We start from the raw sequence: 6,638 nt of genomic DNA, 5'->3' as shown, positions 1-6,638 counted from the left end.
CCCCGGACCCATGCGCCCCGGAGGGCGCTCAGCACCGTGGACAGTGCCGAGGTCGCGAACCCGGGAGCCCCGCCCCTCGGGCACGCCCCAGCCTGGCCATGGTCCCGCTGGATCCGCCCGGCCCGGTGGGCCCCGGGGCGCTCCTGGGTGCACTTTGTATTGGCCCATCTTGGACTTTAGCCCTACGGGAGATGGGCAGGTGGACAAATGCAAAGGCGCGTTGCGATGCGACTTCAGCCGGGTGACTGGCACCGGCGTGCGCGGGGATGGAGGGACGCGCAGGTCCGTGCCCTGAAACCGACGGAGATGGAAGGTGGCCGACCCAGACCCTGCATCCCCTACCCGGGGAGGCCCCTGGAGGCGCCTCAAGGAAGAGGCGGGGCGGGTTCTCCCTGCACCGGTTCTTGTGGCGTAGGAGGACATCTCAGGCTGGTTCAGACAGATGCTGTGAGACCCAGGACCGGGTACCACCCTCCCCCTTGGTCCCCGACCGCGCGCCCCCTCCTTCCGGACCCTCTGACTAAACTCCCTCCTGCCCTGGCTTGGCCTCCAGCAATGATCACAGACCCCCCCGTCCAGGGCCCTGCACCCCATTCCGGGAAGCTGCCTCTTTGGTCAGGTGCTGGCAACCACCAGACTGGAGCGGTCGCCCCTAATCCCTGCTCCATCACCTGGGAGCCCGTGACGCTGAGCAAGCGAGCGCCCCTCAGCCTGGGGTTGCGGCCTGGGAAATCCAGTTTTCCCGGCGGCCATGGGCAGGATAACTGCCCAGTGCGGGATGAGACTCCGGAGCTGAGCAGCACCGTGGCCACCTCCTCCTTCCCAGAGGGAAAAAAGGCTCTAGTGGGAACCCGCTCACCCTGCACCCACCACGCCCACAAACTCCCCGCTCCATCATCCCACCTGCCCACGCAGGGCCGTGGGGGCCCGGGAGGCGTGGAGGGTCCTGGTCCACACAGGTAAGACTGCGGGTCCAGCCAGGCTGTTGTCTGTCAGTACAGATGTGTGCAGAAAGGGCGTACAGGGACAATGTGTCTCATCGAGAATTTTCATCACGGACTTCCTGAAACCTCAGTGACGCACGGCCCAGGCCTGTCAACAGGCAGTGAGGTGAGCACTGCGGAGCACTGCGCAGCTGTGCGGGCCCCTCTGGTTGGGGGACTCGAGCCCCGAACCAAGTGAGGAAGTGCTTCCTCCTCCCCTGTGTTCCCTCCCGGATTCCATAAAATTGATGTGAACTCTTCCTTAAGCATTGAAATACTTAGGCGGTGAAGACGTCTGGGCCTGGAATTTTTTCTTGTTGGACGGGTTTTGACTGTGAACTCAGTTTCTTTATCACACGTCTCCTTCTGAGTGAATGTGGCGGTTTATCTTCCATGGAACTGGTCCATCTCATGTTAGTTTGCAATTTCCGGGCCTAGCATCGTTTAGTGTTCTCTTATTACCTTCCCTCGTACCTGGAAGGTCTCCGGTGACGTCACTTCTTTCTTCCCTCCTATTTGTGAACCGTATCTTTCCTGCTGTTCTTGGTCAGTCTTGTTAGAGGTTTATTAATTTTACTGATCTTTTCAGAGAAACAGCTTTTGGTTTCGTGGATTTTTTTTTCTTGTAGTTTTTTTATGTGTTTGCTTCCAATTTCATGGATTTCTGCTCTTTATTATTTCTTCTGCTTGCTTTGTATTTAATTCGCCCTTTTTCTAGTTTCTTAATGCCACTTATTTGAGATAGTTCTTTTTTTAACATAAATATTTAATGCTACAAATTTTTTTCTAAGATGCAGCCACACATTTTTGTGTTTTCAATTATGTTCAATTGTGTTTTCAATTATGTTTTCAAAATACTTCCTGCTTTCCCTGAGACTTCTTCTGTGACCCATGGATTTCTTAGAACTATGTTGTTTAATTTCCAAATGTTTGGAGATTTTCTTGTTATCTTTCTATTATTTATTTCTACTTTGATTCCATATGGTGAGAAAAAAATGCTTTGTAGGACTTCAATTCTTTTCAATTTGTTAAGGTTTATTTTATTACCCCGAATATAGTCTCTATATAAATGATAAATGTTCCAGGCACACTTGAAAAGAATGTGTGTTCCACTGTTATTGGGTACAGAGTTCTGGGAAAGTCACTTAGATCGGGATGGCACTTGCCGCGGTCCAGCCACGACAGGATCCAGGGGGCCCCGAAGGTGGGCAAGGCGTCGGCGCGGGAGACAGTCGACTACACAACTCAGAGGCGGTGTGACGCTGTTCCGTTTTATTGTGATTTGAGTACAACTTTTATACTTTTTATTTTGGCATTTGATTACACTTTGTTGTTAAGGTAGCAGGGAGTTAAATTTCTGTGGTTAGGCGAAGCAGAAAATCTTCTAGAGTATATTATTATTAATATTCATGATTAACTAGTACATTCTTCTCTCAATCATTAGAACAGAACTACCTGATGGAACAATCTAAACTTTTAATTCCTAGATCTATTACGTAAGATACAGTTTGACTTACGTAAAGGTGATAGACGTATTCACAACAGCAAGCATTGGCTTGTGGGCAGACATTGTTCTTCTTTCTGCCTGAAGAAATCTTTTAATTGCTATCAGATTTATGCTATATCTAAAGTTCAAGCTGAACCTTTCTCATAGCTGTTCAAAAGTTTCCTTGGTGCAGTGTTGAGGAAAATATTTATAAAAATCAGTTTTACAAAGCTGCTTTCGTAAGCTAAGTTTTTGTTCCTTTGTTTTTTAAGCACCAAGGAGGTCCTGACCTAGGCAGCCTTTCTATAAAACTTAAACTACTATAAGGCACATGAATTCCATCTTTATTCACCATATGTATGCTATCTTCATTATAAGCTCCTATATAAGGCAGAGGAGGATCAGGTAATCTTTTCATACTATTAGCCCCGCTAGGTGGATACCAGAGTTTTCCACTTATCCAGTAGGCCACAAAAGGAGGCCCTTCCATAGTAGGCACAGGCTTATGAGTAAATTTCTTATCCTTTACTAATTTTTCTACTAACTGCGTGGGAGCAGGAGTATAAGCTGGTTCTAGTAATTCAGCTTGTTGTAATTTATTCATAACATCTTTAAGACGCACGTCAAAAGGAATTTCTCTTAATAATTGTTCAAATAAAGGGTTTACGCATTCTGGACACGTCAGGGTGACTGGAGCTGATTCCATACGCAGGGAATTTACTATGTTTTCCTCAGAGCCAATTTTGAGGAAATCCACTTGTACAGCGTTTACACTTACTAGAATTTGTGCTACTCAAATTCCCCCTATTAATAGGATCGTTCCTAAGAAACCAATTATCCCTAAACACATGCCACGTCCTCGTTCTTGACGATGCATTCCTTGAAGCCTCTGTCCCCATCTCCGGACCTTGTCACGCAGTAGGGTACAAAGAGGACGCGGCAGGCACCGTTCACACCTTCCTTGTGCTGGCAGGTTTTCTGTCTGTCCCGTTAATTACTGAGAGAGGACACTGAGGTCTCCAAGGAGAACTGTGGTATTTTTCTACTTCTCCGTCTACTTCCATTTCTCCGTAGCAGTTTTGGCCTCATGTATTTGGATGGTTTGTTGTAAGGCACCTGTGCATTTAGGATTGTGGCCGCCAGGGGCTCCGAGTCAGGGCTGACCACCAAGGGGCTCGAGGGGAATCTGGGGGTGATGGAACTGGGGGCATTTATAAAGTTGAATACATTTTTCAGAACTCATAGAACTGTGCATCGAAAAGAGTAACTACAAATAGTAGATTAAACTTCATAAAAGAGGCCAGGTTAGAGTGTGTGTGCTCTCGGGGTGCAGACAATGGCTGTACCGACGGTCATGGATGACGAAGCCGCGGTGACTCGTCCTGGCAGAAGGACACTCTGATCCTGTCCAGAACCTTCAGCCAGTGAGAGTTGGGCTGTGCGACCTCAGAGGCTGCGCGGGGCCTGAGTGGCCACTCTGTCCTCCAGTATGTCTGTGACCCTCCAGAACAGGGCAGGAGCTGGGGTTGTGGGCTGACACCGCCCTGGTGGTGACGCTTGGGCGACTCTCAGAGCCGGTTTGGTGACCATTCGCTGCAGAGTCTCATGGGATGCTCGAAACATTTACGCGAACGTCGTTTATTTGGTGCGCAGGAGTTGTTCAAAAATTTAAGAATCTCTCCTTAATCAATAGAACAAGTAGATAGAATATGAGCTAGGGTACAGAAGAATCTGGACAAACCGTCAGCCAAGTTGATATGTTTGCCATTTGTAGAACACTCCAGCCAACAGCAGCGGAACACATAACTCCATTAATTGACATGGAACACTCACCGAGAGAGATCGTATTCTGTATCAGAAAAGGAACCGTAACACGTTTTTTAAAGACTGGAAATCATACAAAGTATATTCTCTTATCATAAAGGAATAAACCTAGAAGTAATAAAAAAATAACAAGACGATGTCCAAAATTTTGGAAATGAAGCACCACAATTCTAAGTAACCCATAGTCAAAGAAGAAATCTCAGGAAATTAGAAAATATTTTGAATCGAAGGAAAATGAGAATGCATCATATCAAAATGTGTGGGATGGAGCTAAAGCAGTGCTCAGAGGAAAATTCATAGCGTTACCTACTTAATTTGAAAATAAGAAAGGTCTCACATCAACAAAGAATACCAGTTAACAACCCGAAGAGGAAAATCCACGTGATCATACCGATCAACACAGACAAACGTCTGACAAAATCCAGAACCGCTCATGATAAAAGTGTGCAGCAAGCTAGGAACAGGAGGGAACTTTTTCGACCTCATAAAGGGCACCTTCAAAAAATCTACAGATAAACTCACAATTAATGATGAGCGACTGAACGCTTTCCACCTAAAATCGGAAACAAGACAAGTAAGTCCTCTCTTAACCCGTTTGGTCGATGTTGGGCTGACATTCGAGCCAGTGCAATCAGGCAGTGAGAAAACACATAAATAACAGACATCCAGATTGGAAAGGAAAAAGGGAAACTGTCCTTATTCACAGATAACTTGATCGTCTGCATAAAACCCCAAGGAATCTACCATAATCTCCTAGAACTAATAAACTCAGTGAGGTTGCAGGATATGGGGTGACACACAAAGAGTAGCTGTATTTCTGTATACCAGGGATGAGCGATTGGAAGGCAAACTTAAAAATTAGAAATATTGCCATTCATAATAGCTAAAAAAATACACAAAATATCCGTAGTCCTAACAAAACACATACAGGATGTGTATGCTGAAAGCTACAAAACGCCGATGAAATAAATCAAAGAAAACTTAAATAGATGATGAGACATACCTTGTCCACGAATGAGAAGGTTCCCCATTAGAAACGTCAATTCTCCCCAAACCGATCTATAGCTTTAAGGCAAATTGCGATCAAAAGTTCAGTGGGATTTCTCATAGATATAGACAAATCGATTTTTAACACTCATGTGGGTAAATGAAACGGAATTAGTCAGAACGATTTTGAAAGAGAAGAATAAAATCGGAGGGATCGTATTACCTAATTTTAAGAATGACAGTAATCCAGCCACAGTAATCCAGACAGTGTGGACTTGATGGAGAGGAAGGCCCCCTAGGTATGGGGAACAGGATAAAGCCCATGAGTAGACTCACGCCAATACTGCCAGAGTTTTTTTTCCAAAGGTGCAGAATGGACAAAGGATAGTCTTTTCAACAAAGGGCGCTGAGACAACTGGACATCCACACGCAAAAAAACAAAAACGAAAACCCCCGAACCCTTGATCCAAACTTCACGCCTTATTTAAAAACTAACTCAAGACGAACCATAGATCGAAATGTAAATCTAACCTAAAAATTTTGGGAAAAAAGATGGGAGAAAAAGCTCTGTGACCAAGGGTTAGAGACAAAGAGTGTTTCGCTGTCACACCAAAAGCATGATCTACAAATGAAAAAAATAAATAAACTTGACTTCATTAAAATTAAAAATTTCCAGCCATGGAATTGCAGAAAGTATCAGCAAATGACTTGAAGACAAAATATATAAAGACCTCCAAACGCTCAACAATAATGACATCATGAGAAAGAAAACTCCAGGTGAATATTCGTTATGCATAGAAACACGAAACTCCTTTTAAAAAAACAAGCAAACCAAATCCAGTAGCCTTTTTTTTTTTAAGGATTATACTCCATGACCAAGTAGGGATTTATCCCCGGAATGCAACGCTGGTTCAACAGACGCAACTCGGTGTCACACATTACATTAATAGAGTGGAGGGAAAAACCATTTAGTCATCTCAACTGGTGCAGAAAAGGCATTTGACAAAATCCAACACCTGTTCATGATAAAGAAGACTCAGTAAACTAGGAATAGAAAGCAACTTTCGCAACATGAAAAGGGCCACATGTGAAAAACACACAGCTAGCATCGTACACAGTGACGAGGGATGGAAGCTTCCCCTTGAGGTTAAATTAGTACCAATTAAATTAGTACTTGGACTTTGGAACGACCTCATGAATATAATTAATCGGTCAATGGTATTGATGTTTAGAAGACTCTAATCTGCCAAGTTTGTGCAAGAACAGGTCTGGCCAGCTGTTTAAAAACACATGTAAAGAAACGAGCTGGCCGCACGCCCACCGGCCGGCCACAGCCCAGGGCGCGGCAGCTCCAAGCG

This window comes from Pteropus alecto, unplaced genomic scaffold (genome assembly GCF_000325575.1).
Source record: "Pteropus alecto unplaced genomic scaffold, ASM32557v1 scaffold43, whole genome shotgun sequence".
Lineage (NCBI taxonomy): Eukaryota > Metazoa > Chordata > Mammalia > Chiroptera > Pteropodidae > Pteropus > Pteropus alecto.
Note: the sequence above shows the minus strand (reverse complement) of the source record.